This window comes from Crinia signifera, chromosome 19 (assembly GCF_055691185.1).
Source record: "Crinia signifera chromosome 19, ASM5569118v1, whole genome shotgun sequence".
Taxonomy (NCBI): Eukaryota; Metazoa; Chordata; class Amphibia; order Anura; family Myobatrachidae; genus Crinia; species Crinia signifera.
The window spans coordinates 100485616-100502369 of NC_139226.1; the positions used below are offsets into that span (position 1 = coordinate 100485616).

The 16754-nt window shown below is 46.4% G+C and overlaps 1 pseudogene; it reads right to left on the minus strand.

Moving 5' to 3' along the window:
- Positions 1-887: 887 nt before the first annotated feature.
- Positions 888-2243, minus strand: LOC146041602 (UDP-GlcNAc:betaGal beta-1,3-N-acetylglucosaminyltransferase 7 pseudogene; annotated as a pseudogene).
- Positions 2244-16754: the final 14511 nt, after the last annotated feature.

The following is a 16754-nucleotide window of genomic DNA, read 5'->3' on the forward strand; positions in this document are numbered from 1 at the left end:
ATCAGTTTTATTTTGTGAATAAAATGTTTTAAATGTTATATACATATATGATAAACAGGGATACTTTGATGCATTGGGGTCAACTTAATAAAAGTTGAACATTGTAACTAACTTTCTCTGTTTATAGTACATGAAATACAGTTTGGAGTGTCTATAAAATAGATACGGGGAGTGCAGAGCTTCTCTGTCATTTTTAACTAACCCTTTGAGTGCCCACACCTGAGAGCGATGTGCACAATATCCTTTAAAAGTGCCAGTGTCACTCACATTTGTTATATAAATTCAAATAAAAATATATATAAGATTATATTTCCTATATAAGGTCAACATTACAGGTCATTATGATGAATAAAAGTGTTTGCTTGGCAATCTTCACACCCATTTTGACAAATTCACTTGGCACTCAAAGGGTTAAACACTGTGGTCACATACACTGCAGATACTGTATGTGTCGTGAGTTCAGTGGATTAATGCTATATACTGCAGCATATACTGTATATAAGACATAGGATTTCCGGCAAGTCTTCTCCCTTAATAAAAGTTTTGGAAAAAAAAAATCAAATCTCCGTTATATATTCATGAATTTTGGACATTTTATTAACAAACATTTATATTATTAATTTGACAAAATACATTAAGTGCCCTGACGTTATCAGTCCTTTTTTTTAACCAGAAGGCATAGTTTTTATTAAATAAAGTGCAGTATCTGTATCTGTCAAATCTTTTTTTCCCCTCAACCGACTGGAACCCAAAAGCAGAACCAATATTTTTTTTTCTGTTTTTCCTTAGGACTTAGGACAAAATATGGACATACAATTCAATTTTATTCCCCATGTTTCCCTATGTACCTTATGGCCTTAATCCCGTCACCAACACAGTGTAATTTTCTATGTAACATTGTTAACATGAAATTTTTTACTACAGATGATTTTATCATCATGGACAACATTCCACATTTTCAGGAGATCTTCTGAACTGAGTTTGTGGACCACCAACAAGCTCTTGTAGAAACAAGGGTCCATATTCATTACACTAGATTTGTTTTTGCTTATTCCAAATGTCCTAAACCCTGGATGTGACTTGGGCCCCACACCTACAGACTTGAGGCACAGTCCCAAAAACACATCATCAATGGGAAACAACGGTATCTTCTCAGAAGCTACAAACAGTTTTCGGGCCAGAGAAGACGCCATGAGAAAGCCCCCTCCCCCGGCGTACATGGGATAGGGTTTGTCATACAATTCTTTCGGTATAAAATATTTGCTTTTCTTGTTCCTGATGGGGAATGCCCGAGCAATAATATCTCCTACGAACAAGCTTGGCACTAAAGGGTCTTCCTTTTTGAAGGCCAGGAAAGCCAACACATTTTCAGCGTTTACAAAAATATCATCGTCCCCTTTGAAAATAAACTCGACATTGGGGCAATATATGTGAAACCATTTTAAGAAGTGGACTTCTTTGAGAGTCAAGTTGAAAAAGGTGTCCATGAAATCCCACTGTAGGATGTCCCCATAAATCTGGTCTTCTTGTTCAATTAGTCTCTGGAGGTTCCTGTGGTCTTTACCTATAGATGTGGTCCCAAGGAGGAACAACGTCCTAATTTTTTTCCCGTCTACCTCCTTTTCCTTGCCCCAAGTCTTCCTAACAGCCTCCCTCCGGTCATGTTGCTCGATGATGGACTTGACCACTATGAGCACATGAACATCTCCCTGGCATTTCTCAGGGTGGTTAAGCAACAATGGGAAATACCTGCAATGTTTATACAGGATAAACTGATGGAATCTAGAATCCACATTTTTGAACCAGGGTTGTTTCCTTAGAGCAGTATTTTCAAGGCATCTAGTTTCATTGATGTCCCACCTTGGTGGGGGCAAACTGATAACTTCAGAAGTAGTGTCTTTGGCATGGCTACTAGTTATTTTACTGTTTCTTCTGAAAGAGCTATTATCCAGCTGCAGCCATTGATGTAGGATCCTTGTAGGGAATGCCAGACTATTTTTTGCTCCTTCTTCCACCAGTTTCAGTTTGTGGATGGTCACCAAGGTGGCAAAAAGTAGCGAGATAGTTATACAAGTTTTCATTATTCTTCTCCTTTTGAAGAGGTTCTCCATGCCTGAGGTCACAAAGGGACCGGCTTTAGCCTGGATGGGATCTCTCCTGTTCCTTTGTCTTCTATGGCTGTGAGATGTATGATAAATGTCTGTGGAGCATGTCTGCAAAAACCAAATCTCCAGAATATGCATGAACAGGGAGGATACAGAGGGCTAAATCCAGGAGCACATCATGCAGAATGTCCTGCATTGCTTTGCTAAAGGCTGGAAGCGGAGCTATTAAACATGGAGCTCTTTCCATCTCATTGCAGGCTGCTTCTTATGATTCTATATATTCTGCTCCTGCACTGTTTACACGCAAATATCTTCTGCATTGCAAGTGGTGAGCACCGCAGTTGTCTCCTGTTTGATGCTACAACAGGAGCAGTCATATTGTAGAGGGAAGAGTTTTTTTTTCTGTCCCCAATTCTGCTGCTCCTTCTGTAAGTTGCATCCCTTGCTCCAGATACAGTAGTTGTGCTGAAGAACTGTTCTCTGTAACTTGCCAGATTCAAACTGCTGCTGTGAGTCTTGTGCAGCTGGTTATGTCTCTGCAGATCAGGTTACTGAGAGCCACACTTGGTTTGCTTAGCAGATTAACTGTTTCACTGCATACTGTTTTCGGCTTGGGACCGTGCACCTAGGACCTGCTTAGTGTGAAACTATGGAATTTCTATATGGAGCACAGTATGCATGGAAAGTAGAAAAGTCGGTACGTACCAAGAGAAGGGGGGGGGGGGGGGGGTCATGTGCAGTCTCCGTCTGGGCCCCCTCCTCGGAAGCCTACAGCGCTTTTCTAAGTGCTAGTTTACTGTGACGCTGAGCCATACTTACCTAGCCTTCCAGAATGTCTGGGAGGGTCCCGAAAATCAGGTCCCCCTCTCTGAGAGCGCATCCAGTTCAGTGAGGCAGGAGGGGTGGGTCCGCTGCCGTAGCAGGAAAGGGGCGGGTCACAATCTGATTTCATGTTTAGGGGCATGGCGTGACTTTTATTTTAGCCGGTGATGGATGAAAAGGGGGCGGGCGGTGACGCCATGGGACGTCAGCCGCCCGGCCCGAGCAGGCATTGGGCCGCCTGGGTTCCCAGGTAATGCCCAGTGTTTTCATGGGGACGCCCATAAAATGCTGGGGGTTACCCTGCTCTGGCCCGGTGTCCACCCCTGCCTGCCCCTTCTGGAGCGAACGGCTCCGCGAGTGTGAAACTAGTTGCTATTGTTTCTGTGCAGGGAGAATACTGACTGCTTTTGCATGTACAGTAGCTCCCAGAGCTTAGACAGCTTTATTTTTACACTGTAATTTAGAATATATGAGTTTGCCCATTTTTCTTTGCTTGTAAATCTGAATCAGGCTCATTGTCATACTGTAGTAACACAAAAACAACAGTAACAAGAACAGTAACTTATTTAGGTGCACCAGAGCCACAAGTAGGTCATTTTGAAATGTTTTATATTTATTAATGTACATTAATACTCATCTGGGAATTCCATTTTTATAGATCAAAGAGTACTGCAATTAACCCTTTGAGTGCCAAGTGAATTTGTCAAAATAGGTGTGAAAATTGGCAAGCAAACATTTTTATTCTTCATAATGACCTGTAATGTTACGTTACTGTATATATGAAATACATGGCGAGATTTAATGTTTTAGCTGTTTCAGCCAAAAATCGCAAATGTATTAGTGTGCACTTTTTTAAACAAAGTCCGAATTTGCATGACATTTAGTGCGATTTTTAATAACGAAAATGTGCAATTTTTAGACGTGCAGTTTTTAGTAATGATAATGTGCAATTTTTTCGACATGGCAGTGTGCGGTATTTAGTAAATAAAAATAGGTGTGGGGTCCCCCCTCCTGAGCATAACCAGCTCAGGGTTCATTGAACCGGTCCTGGTTTAAAAAATACAGGGGGCAAAATGTGTAGGGGTCTCCTGTATTTAGGAAATCAACACTATTGGACTGGTCCTAGTTCCAAAAAAACGGAGACCAAAAAACTGGGGTCCACCGTTTTTTGGAACCAGCATCGGGCTCCAACAGCCAGCGGTTTCATGCTACAGTGGGGGCCACTTTTTTTTCATAAAAGGTCCCCCAGCCATACCATGACCACCGTGGCTGGTCAGCGCTGGACAGAGTCCATGGGGGAGTCAGGACCCCCCCCCCCCTCCTCCTATTATAGGGGAGACCTCCATCCAGGGCTGAAGCCTGGGACTGTCCCTGGCATGCCGGGGTGGTGGACACCAGGCTGATAAGTGTAAAATGATAATAAAAAACATTGCATTTTACAATAGAACTCCAAGTCCTAGAAGGCCTTCTCCACATGCTGGGACTTGGCAAACCACAAATCTCAGTATGTGGGGCATTAATGGGCCCCATTAAACTTGTAGTTCACCTGTAAAAATAATGTTAAATAAAGACACACACAGCAGGGCTGAGCTGCTTCCCCTAACTGGCTGAAAGCATCTCCATGGCGATGCCTACAGCCAATCAGGGCTAAGAGGCTTCCCAAGCACTAAGCATGGTGAGATTCTCCACTGTCAATGCGAGGTGAGCTGCGGTGGAGGACCTGCGTGGGAGCGAGTAGAGGTAATTTATATTGATGTAAAAGGAATGTAATAAAGTTATACTTTTCTTGGTGTGCATGTATTAATTTTAAAATTCCTTTACCACCTCCCCCATTTATATCAGTCTGGCATAAAGAGTTAAATAGAGACCTAACTCCTGAACAATGGTCTCACATTTTTCAATACACAAATGCCAGTTCTTCCTCAGTATAAGTATTTGAAACACAATACAAGATTGTCTCAAGATGGTACCGATGTCCAGACCGGGTCCATCAAATATTACCTAGTGTCTTGGCACATTGTTGATGTGGCCACTCACTGGGAACTCCCCTTCACATTTGGTGGCAATGCCCCATAATGGAAGCTTTTTGGAAACAGGTACATTCCCTCACCAAACAAATCACAGGCCTGCCAATTCCTGAGTCTCTTGAATTTTGGTTGCTTAATTTAATGGATTTCCCCATTTCTCAATATAAGAATTCTATATTGCGACATTGTATGAATGCCGCTAGAGCGACTATCCCATGTTTTTGGCGATGTGGTGTACAACCTCCTATTTCGAAATGGTTCCAGAAAAATCATTTCTATATGAAAATGCAGGATTTAACCTCCTTCTCTAAACAAAATTCCTCTCAATTTACTACCACCTGGTTTGATGGGCTCCAATTTAAGGAAACAAAGAATTCAAAAACGATATGTTACCTCCTCCCACTGCGGTGGCTTGGGTCGTGACAGCGACAGGCTCCTTCTTACCCATTCCCCTACCTCTGTTTCTCCCACTTTGTTTCTCTCTCTCCTTTTCTTTTCCTCTCTACCTTTTCCACTACTTTTTCGCAATGCAAAAATAATAAGGAAATTGTGTTTATGTTTATCCATGTTACACAGACTCAACATATTTGCAAATGTTTTTGCAATTTAATTGACTTTCATATTTGATACATAGCTGTTAATTTATTGATTTAATTGATTATGTGATTTAACTCTTGTAATGTGTGACATGATATATAATTGTAAAGTGTCCTTTCTACTTCTTAAATTTTCAATAAAACAGAATTTGCAAAAAAAAATTCCTTTTACAGGTGAACTACAAGTCTTGTTATTATAATTTTACACTTATCAACCTGGCTTCCACAGCCCTGGGATGCTGGGGACAGCCCCGGGCTTCAGCCCTGTACTGGAGGGGTTCTGACTGCCCCATGGACCCCGTGGGCTGACCAGCCACAGTGTTCATGGTATGGCTTTGGACCAGGGGCGGATTGGGAATTAAAACCAGCCCAGGAAATATCCTGAAGCAGCCCTAATGGGCGCTGGACCTGTTGCACGCCAGAGGCGCGTGCAATTTTTTTCTGGGCTGGTGGTCTAGCGATATGGGGGCGTGGCCTATTTCAACAAGGCCACGCCCCATTTTCGCTGCTGTGGGGGCAAGGCTAGTGGCTATGTCCCCAGCCCCTCAGACGCACAGCGTCTATTCTGCAGCCTGTGGGGCTGGGTGGCGTAGGATGTGGGGTGACAGAGGGGAGACGCAGAGTGGCATAGGATGTGGGGTGGTGGAAGATTCAGGTAGGGAGGGGGGGTAGCAGGGTGGCGGAGGAAGCCGGGTGGGAGGGGGTGGCGTATATGTATATATATATATATATATGTGTGTGTGTGTATATATATAGAGAGAGAGAGAGAGAGAGAGAGACACACACACACACACACACATATATATATATATATATATATATATATATATATATATATATATATGCTTCCAAGATCTGCCGGCACTCTAATATAGTACTAGCAACATGCCCCGGTGCCAGTAAGGAAGATACTAGTGGAAATCCAAGTCCATTCGGACAAAAACAGCACTCAGGAGACGATCATTAAATGCAAGATATATATATTCTGGGGACGTTTCGGGGGTATCAGCCCCGTCTTCAGCCCAAAACCTACAGCAAATATATACTGTACATCTATATTTATATATATTTATATGTATATATAAATATACTGTATACATATAAACACACACAGCACAGCCTGGCTTAATACTGACTCACTGTACTGTTGTAACCCAGGCTGCTGCTGCTCACTCTCCGTCCGCCGCCGCCCATCAGATGGATCCCTAGCCCCCCAGTCCAGTGCGCTGCCTGCTGCCTGCCGGGGGATTACATGAGCAGGCGCAGCCACTAGCTGGCGTCATCCGTCCTCCTCCAAGTACCGCGCATGCACACCAGCCCTCCCGCGGCCATTTTACATTTGGGCGACCAGGGACTGCCCGCGGCCATGTTGAATAAGGGCATAGTGCTGCGGTGGTACATGGTGGTCCGTGGCCCAGCAGGGAGGGTGAGCAGTCACAATTTACCCTAAATGAGCCGGCCAACCGGGAAAATGCCCGGCTTCCCCGCAGGCCAATCCGCCTCTGCTTGGGACCTTGCATAAAAGTGTCCCCCAGCTGTGGCATGACACTGCTGGTTGTTGGAACCCGGTGCTAGTTCCAAAATACAGGGGACGCCCACTTTTTTTGTCCCCGTATTTTTGGAACCAGGACTGGTCCAAGAGCCTGGTGCTGGTTTCTTAAATACAGGGGACCCCTACACATTTTTTTGTCCCCTGTAATTTTGAAACCAGGACCGGTTCAATGAGCCGGGGCTGGTTATTCTCAGGAACGGGGACTCCATGCTGGCTTTTTTTTTAATTTTCACATTTTTTAGGACAGAACCAAGCACAGATCTTACTGCTGTAGACGGACGGCTCTGTGGGAGGGTAGGCAACTCTGGTCCCCACAGCTCTGAGCAACAAGCAGGGGGAAGAAAAAGTAAACCGTCAGGCATGCGCAGTAGGATTCCGGGCCATCGCATTGCGATAAAAATAGGGTGAAAGCAGGGAGCTGGATTCGCAGGGACAGGGGCATTTTCACACGCCATGTGAATAATTATACATTTTTGCGATTTTACAGAAAATCGCAATTTGAATTTAATAGTTATTATCACTTTCTGATTACAATTTATTTGACAGTTTTGATAAATGGGCATAATGGACAATATATATACCCTTACAAATAAATTAAATAACAGGAATAACAGATTATGGAATCCATGTAAAACATTGTTTGATGTCTAGGACAAGGTCTAGGTCAAATAATTTTATCTATAGTTTTAGGTTTATTTTATTTTTTTTGCAATGCGCTCTCATCAGGGGATATGGTCATTAGGTAGACACCTGAAATAGATCAGCATGGTTCAGGACGACAGTGCTGGACGGTCATCACAAGCATTAGGTCGACAATGCCAACAGGGAATTTCATGCCCTACCATCCACTAGAGCTAGGAGGGAGAAAAGAATAGTGTGCCGAGCGCAGGGGAACACTTTGATGGTGTCCATGTCGACTATGTCAACATTCAGGACAAAAACGTGAAAAAACCATGTCCACCTTTTGACTGTCGACCTAATGCTTGTGTCAACCTTCCAACCCTGTCGACTTTAGCCAGGTTGACCTATTTCAGGAGTCGACTTAAGGCCTGTCAACCTTCAGTGGTCGACCCAATGCATGTCAACCATAATTGGGTCCTTCCCTTTGCTAAGGTCACATTTTGCAGTGAGTTCCAACAACATGTCTCTAGAAAAGTGAAAGGTACCGTAAGACAATTTTGGACAATTTAATCTAAAATACAACTTTATGTAAAAAGGGGTTACTACAATATAATTTTCACAGTCTCCAATTTATAGCTTTTAGTAACAGGGAAAGTGATCACACTACAAAGGGGCAGTACTACAGTTTGTCCCCTTGGTAGCAGCACAGGCAAATTAATAAAATGTAAGTGAAGACCCTAGACTACAGATGGAGGATTCAGTATTAAAACCCGGCGTTCAGAATCCCGATCGCCGAAATCCCGACAAGGGGGGGACATGGATCGCCCCCCCTATGTGGGCTCGCTACGCTCGCCACGCAGCGGGCCCGGTGACTCGCTACGCTCGGCACACTACATTTATTCTCCCTCCGGGGGTGTTGTGGACACCCCCGGAGGGAGAAAGTGTCGGGATTTCGGCGATCGGGATTCCAGCATCGGGAGCTGGCCACATCCTTGCAGTGGATGGCGATTCTACCACCATCCACCGATAGCGGCCGTCCCGTTTTTCTGGGATGGTCCCGCGTCCCTCAAGGGGCCGGCATTGTCCCTTGGCAGGGGGGGGGGGGGGGGCAGTTGAGAGACCCTCATAGCCTGAAGGAATAGACGCTGTGCGTATGCGGCGGAATAATTTGCATATACCGCAACCATTATTTGCATAGGCCACGCCCCTTTTCAGCTGTTCGGTGGGCGGCTACGCCGCGCGAAGGTCCCAATTCCCTTCTTCACAAAGTTGGGAGGTATGCTAAGGGACCCATTTATCATTCAATATTTGCGGCTAATCTAACTACAAATATGAAGTATCACTGGAATGTATGTAGCAGGGACCACAGCAGGAATCTACGATCCCTGCTATGATCCCTCCTGCACCACCACTGGCTGCATCCTCCATAGGTTTCTATGGGGGATGCAAAGCTGCCCGATGTATCAACATCAAGCAACATCGCAACGGGTCTCTGGGCTACCGCCATTCTGAGATGACGGTAGCCCACTGTAGCCTATGGCCAGGGCCGGTGCAAGGCACCGGAGCGCCCCAGGCGAGTCAGGGTGGGGGCTCCCCGGTGCCCGGGGGGAGGGGGGGTGGTACCTGGTAACTGCGTCCCTGCAGTGTTGGAGCGGGCAGGTGCTGGAGCGGGCAGGGGTGTCCGTGCCGTGGGGGTACCTGCGGCACTGTCACTGTGTATAAAGCTGCTGGCGGCGGGGTCTCTGCAGTGAATAGAGAATAACTAGCGCTATGCGGCAGCGCGGGAAGCGCTTCTGATTTTGAAAACACTTGCCGCATGCTGATTGGCTGAATCTCAGCCAATCAGCGTGCGGCAAGTGTTTTCAAACCCAGAAGCGCTTCCCGCGCCGCCGCATAGCGCTAGTTATTTTCTATTCACTGCAGGGACCCCGCCGCCGCCAGCAGCTTTATACACAGTGACAGCGCCGCAGGTACCCCCCCGGGACGGACACCCCTGCCCGCTCCAGCACTGCAGGGACGCCGCCGCCGCCAGCTATATGCACAGTGCGCTAACCCTCCATGCTGGGGGTGAGGGGCGAACTGCCACCCTCCAGGTGCAGGCCCTGCCTATGGGCTAGATACCAGTGGGGTCAGCACTAACCGCGCATGCACAGACCCCCTGGTGCCAAGCTCAGCACATCACAGGGACAGACCTAATCGCCACTGAAAGCATACTTATCTACCTTACCCTCTCCATGAGGGAGAAAAGGCTCTGGGGTAGATTTATTAATAGTCCTTTATTGTTCCTTAAGGGCGCAGGTTCGCTTCACCACTTTATCGTGGTGAAGAGAACCTGTCTTTCGCCTGTATTTATTATTGTCTGGCCGCACGTTATGGGAGTGCGTTATCCCCTCCTGCCGGGGATACGCTCCCTCCCATAACGAATGACACGCAGGCGTCCAGCGGCGTCTTCTGCGCATGCGCTGGATATCTTGGTCTCACGTTGGTATCCGGCGCATGCGCAGTTTACAAAGGCAGACGGGGGGAAGACAGTGGTGCGCGCGTGTCAAGCTCGAGGCTGCGGCGTTGTCACTGCACCTTGTGGTAATTTTTCATCTGTGGCCCAATTTCTAGTTTATTTACCCTGTGAGTGCCGCAGCTGCACTGCTCTCAAGGCAGGAGTGGATGGATGCCTCATGTTGGAGGCTGCTTGTAGATTGTAGATTGAAAAAAAAAAAAAAGTCAGAAACGAAGTGAACAACGCCAGATCTGTCTGGCGTAGCAGACAGCAGCACTAAGCCGCCGGGAGGAGGATAGCGGCGAATCGTAAATCTGGTTTGACCGCTAAGCGCAGCGCAGTACTTGTAGTGCAGGAACAGAGCATTTTCTCCCTCATGGAGAGGGTCAGGTAGGCAAGTATGCAATGAATATTCCCCTTAAAATCAACCTACTGTATACTCAGGACCCCTTTACAGTCCGAGGCTGAGCATCAGTCATACAGATTACTGAAAGACAATTGGGGTGATTCTGGTTGTTTTGCAAAAGCAAACTCCTTTAATGGACAAAACCATGCTGCACTGCAGGTGGGGCAGATGTAACATGTGCAGAGAGAGTTACATTTGGGTAAGTTATTTTGTTACTGTGCAGGGTAAATAATGGTTGCTTTATTCTTACACTGTAATTTATATTTCAGTTTGAGCATACCCCACCCAAATGTAACTCTCTCTGCACACGTTACATCTGCCCCACCTGCAGTGCACATGTTTTTGTTCATTAAAGAAAGAGTTTGCTTGTGCAAACCAACCAGAATCATCCCCAATGTATAGGTCAATAGGCAATGGGGGAAATTTACTAAGATGGGAATTAGACTTCACGTGTGATGTTGCTATGGGCAACCAATCAGAATCGACTTCTTATTTACTTAGAACCCTAGAAGATAATAGGGTACTTGTTTACTAGCAGGGCGCCCAGTTATCCTACGTACGCTAACGTAGTGAAATCGCATTGCATTGCATGCTGTTATAGTAGCATGCGATGCGTTCGATGCGATTTTGGTACCGCTCCCATTCCTGCTCCCTGTCATTCCCGCCCCCTGTCAGATCCTCTCAGAAATCATTCTGAGGTGATTTTGTGACAGGAGTAGAAAATCCCTCAGAGCTGCTGGTGAATTATTGCTGAATTAGTGAAACTATTGGAAATGGCTGGATCGTTCAACATCTTTAGCTTGCCTCAGACGGAGGAGGAGGCGATACGCTTTTTCCAAGACCAAGAACTCCTTCCGCTGGTGCAGAATTGCGCAAATGGGCATGTAATGCGCCTCTCAGTGAAGGAGTGGATGTGGCGGTGCCATGTGAAAGTGTGTCGGCTGAAGGTAAGCCTCAGAGCGGCCCACTGGTTTCCAGGGTGCCGCTTAACTTTTTTGACCTTGGTGCGTTTCATTTACTCCTGGGCACAGGAGCTAACCTCCATTGACTATTGTGGGCAGCAGCTTAACATTTCAAAGAAAACTGCGGTCCTGTACAACCGCTGGATGCGGGAGGCTTGCGCCCTGGACATTATGGCGCAGCCACAGCGGCGGATCGGTGGACCTGGCCACATTGTGGAGGTAGATGAGACATTGGGCGAAATTTAATAGGGTGCGTTTTTTTTATTTTTGCAATCTTTTTCGCAAAAACGTCCATTTTCGGACATTTTCCGAAAATCGCATATTTTATATGTTGCGATTTTCGGAAAAATTCGCATTTTTTAAAGGTGCGATTTTTAGTTAGACTCTTCAGCCCAGGAGCCCTGGACCAGCCACCGGAACCAGGACCAAGGCCCAGGAACCGGACTCTTCAGCCCAGGAGCCCCGGACCCAGGGACCGACCTACGGGCTCAAGGTAGGTAAGTATCAGTATGTGTGGGCTGTGGATGTATTAAACTTTTATTTTTCTGGGTGTCAGTGTGTGTTTTATTTAACTATTTTTTGTACTGTGGAACTACAAGTGCCAGCGGGCCCTTTAATGCCCAGCATGCTGGGACTTGTGGTTCTTCAAGTCCCAGCATGCGGGGTAGGCTTACTGGGACTCATAGTTCTACAGTATAAGACAATAGTTTTTATTCTTTTTTTTTACACTTTTCATCAGCCCGATGCCCACCGCCCAGGGGCATCGGGGACAGCCCCGGACTTTCGGCATGGGCTGGTAAGTCCTGGAGGGGGGGGGACCCCTTCATTGGGGGGGTCCCCACTTCCCCAGGACCCCTGCCCACGCTGACCAGCCACGGGGATAATGCTTTGGCCGCGGGACCTTATATAATAAGTGTCCCCGGCTGTGGCATTACCCTGCTGGCTGGTTGGGTCCGGTGCTGGTTCTTAAAATACGGGGGACCCCTAGTCATTTTGTCCCCCGTATTTTGGGAACCAGCGCTGGACCTTGAGCCTGGTGCTGGTTTCATTAAATCAAGGGAACCCCTATTTGTTTGTCCCTCTGATTTTATGATACCAGCACCGGCTTTTTGAGCCCGGGGCTGGTTATGCTTAAGAGGGGGGACCGCACGCGTTTTTTTTTTTTTTTTCAACACACTGCACATTACTGAAAATGTGCCGATTTTCATGACTGAAAATAGCACATTTTCAGGATTTAAAAATCGTACAAAATCGCACTTTATTGCGCTATTTTGCATCTCATTAAATATGCAAAAATCGGCCCAATAACGCGATTTTAAAAAGTGCGATTTTGTGCGATTTTTATACATGCTTAAAAATCGCATGTCATTAAATTTCACCCATTATTTGTTAAGCGCAAAAATAACGCTGGACGGATTTTACCACAGCAGTGGATTTTCGGTGGAATATGTAGGGAAACCGGACATTGTTTCCTGAAAATGGTGCCCAGGCGTGATGCCACCACATTGATGGAGTGTATAATTGAGAATATAGAGCCAGGCACCACTATCTATACGGACTGCTGGACGGCATACAGCACTCAACAGCTTGAACTGGCAGGATACCAGCATTTCACAGTGAATCATCGCTACAATATCATTGACCCGGCCACAGGGGTTCATAGCCGGAATGTGGAGAAATTGTGGGATGCATGTAAATGGCGCAATAAGCACCAAAGAGGCACAGCGCGACATGAGCTCCAGTCCTATCTACAGGAATTCATGTGGAGAAAGACATTGGGAGCTGATGACCAATTCCACCGCATAGTCCAAGCACTTAAGCTCCTCCCTAAGGATGATTAAGTGTGGTTTTATTTTTTTATTTTTTAAGCATTAATGTTGTTGTTTTTAAAGTTCATATATTGTTATTATTCTCATTAAGGGCGGGATGTAGTAAAGGGAAAATGCGTCTGCCCCGTCTCCGCTGGGCAGGGTATCGCCACCCTCTGGGTGGCGATACCCTATAGAAGCCTATGGGCTTCTATCGCCTCCCGCCCGCCGTCCGAGCGCCCCCCCTTCCCATCCTCCATTGTCTCCTCCTCCCCCAGCAGGTGTCACAGCCGGGAGGACATCCGGCTGCAGGGGGGAGGAGGAGACGCAGGGGGACACTGGCAGCCGCCGGGATGTGGCGGAGACCCCCGCAGACCACATCACAGGTATCGCAGGGGTCTCCGTCACCGCAACCCGATGCTAGCCAAATATGTTAGTACATATGCGGTAGCATCGCGGCAGCTGGCAGGCGAAGGGTGGCGATGTATATTAACACATTTCGCCCTAATTATTGTAATCAATGATCTTAATTATTTATGCTTCTCCAATGAAATTATTTAAGTAAAGGACAGTTCTTAGTTAACACATGTCGTCATTACTGTGTCAGCTGTATGATTTTGCAGGTGTGAATGTGTTCCTAAAACACCACCACTATCCACGCCACCCTGAAGCATGGCGAGCGGCGGCGGAACGCGTCCTCCGACCTTTTCATACCCCCACTATCCACATCGGCATGGAGTTGATTTTATATAGTGTGGCGAGCGGACGTGGAATACATGTAAAGTAATCCGCGTCCCCTCGCGGGGCTCGCTGTGCTCGCCACGCTATATAAAATCAGATCCATTTCTTACGTTGATAGTGGGGGTATGAAAAGGTCGGTAGGACGCGTTCCGCCGCCCCTTGCGGGGCTCGCTGCGCTTGCCACGCTTCGGGGTGTCGTTGATACTGGAGGTGACACTAAACAATGGCATAGGTGCTTTCATTGTAGGCACCCATCACATGTCATACTAATCACACATCTCATCTCATCGCATGCGTGCTTCTACTATGAAATATCGCATCGCACCTTGTCTATGGTGCCCTCCAAACCCATATGATATTTCATTGTATAAGCACTCCTGTGACTGTAGTGTGCTGTGACTCTGTAGTGTGCTGTGACTCTGCAGTGTGCTGTGACTGCAGTGTGCTGTGACTCTGTAATGTGCTGTTCTGCAGAGAGATTGCTGTTGCTGTTGAGCTGTTACTCTATTTTCCCCAAGGGAAAATGTTGCGGCACCTGGAACAGCATTGCAAGCGAAGCTGTACACACTATTTGGGTGTCCATGTGCTTAGATGTCGACATTGATAGGGGAAAGAGTTAAAACTCATGTTAACCTTTTCACATGTCGACCGTTCCGTGTCAACCTTTTGCTTGTGTCAACCTACGTCCCTTATACACCACACCTTAGCAGAGACGTTCTGAAAATGAAAAGATAGAGAACATCAGAATCTGCTCACGTTCTCCCTCCTGAGCCGGAAAGGGCCGGCATATAACATGGTCTTTGTGCTGTGACTAGCTGGCACAATGCGGCTTCTGGACTATAAATCCCAATTCTGCCACAGTACATAAGCATGTGATGAGACAGAAGGAGACACGTTGTTCTCTGAGCCTCCTCGCGATCTAATGAGAGTCTGGTTGTCTCCAATAAGGATTTGTCAGGGTTGGAGGAAACGGAATTAACAATTCTTAGAAATATGCCGCATCCAGTTACATGTTAACATGTCTACCGTCATCGGACTTCTGTATGACGTAACACCGGCTATGCATCATAGGATTGACAGTATGAAGGTCGACATACATTAGGTCGACTACTAAAGCTCAACAGGCCTAAGGTTGACAGGGTTGGAAGGTCGACACAAGCATTAGGTCCACAATAGTCAACAATCAAAAGGTCAACTTGAATTTTTCATGTTTTTTTTTTCCATACAAACAGTTGCACCATTCTTCCAACTCGTTCCTGTCTGTGAAAACTTCCTCTGCTCCCCAAATGTTGGGCTTTCCATCTGCAAACATATGCACCCCACTGGAAATCTAGGGCTTACTTTCTCACCTGTTTTTTGGGTAATCCCTCACTCCCTCAGCAGAGTGTGCACACACATTTGGCCCACTTCCTAGTGAATTGGGCAGAATGCGGAGGGAATTATAGCTTCTCTGCATGCCCGCAGAGGGGGAGGAGTGGCAGAGGTACCAGACCAATTCAGCATCCTGAGGAAGCCGCAAAGGTGAAACTAGTTGATGTTCTGAAAAAGGTTGGATCCCATTGGAACTGTGCAGGTGACCGCACAGCCCGCCTGGGAATTCTGCCGGGAGACCCTCAGCCACTTACATCACCCTGGTAAGCAACCTCCATTTGGATACAACTCCACTATATCTAAGAAGTACTATTAGTACAATTGACTTACAAAAGGATCTAATAAACAACCCACAGGAAACTTTGTTCTATTTACCGTCTCAACATAGGAGGTTAACAAACCCCATCGTTTTATCATGTATGTTCAATGTATGTTTGTATTGTACTGTCATACCATCCCCAGTGTGTATACTGGTATTAGTATAGCGTTTTTAACCATTGTATATTTGTGAACCAATCACTCACTATTGTTTTACATTATATGTATCTTTTATTTCAATAAAGCAAATTTGTTTGAAATATTATAGTGTATAGTGTAATGCTTCACAGCACCCTAGGCAAAACTTGAACTTACTGCACCCCCCCTCTTCTCCATATTGCCACCAATACCCACTTTCCAACCATTTAAGGCATACTTGACAAACTTTCTGGAATGGCAGGGAGGCTTCCAAAAAATTGAGTGGTCCTCCTAGCCCCACCTCGGGAAGGCGGGCAATTCCCTGCTTTCCCTGGAGGCCCCCTTTGCCACCCACAGCAGAGTACAAGGAGGAGGGGGCAGCAAAGTGGGGGAGTATGCCTCAAGGGGTACTAAATGCCACCTGCATTAAGTACAAGGATCCTCATAGACATCCTTTTTTGATAGGCAGGCTTGCCCCCCCCCCCCCCCCACCCAGAGCCTGGCGCCCTAGGCAGCTGCCTAAAGCTGCTTAATGGTAGAGCCAGCCCTGAGTACAGTGTGTTAAAATTGGCATATGTATAGTTTTGCGCAGAGTACAAAATACCCCCTTACTCCTTGATTATTCAACAAGGTATTTGTAGTATACCTTTACTCAGCAGCAAGTACACATATTGGTATAGCGCAGACCTCAAAACCCCGATTCTCGTTCACCAATCAGATTCTGTCTATCATTTTCTAGGATGCAATAGAGAAATGATAGATAGAACTTGATTGGTTGCTATGGGCAACA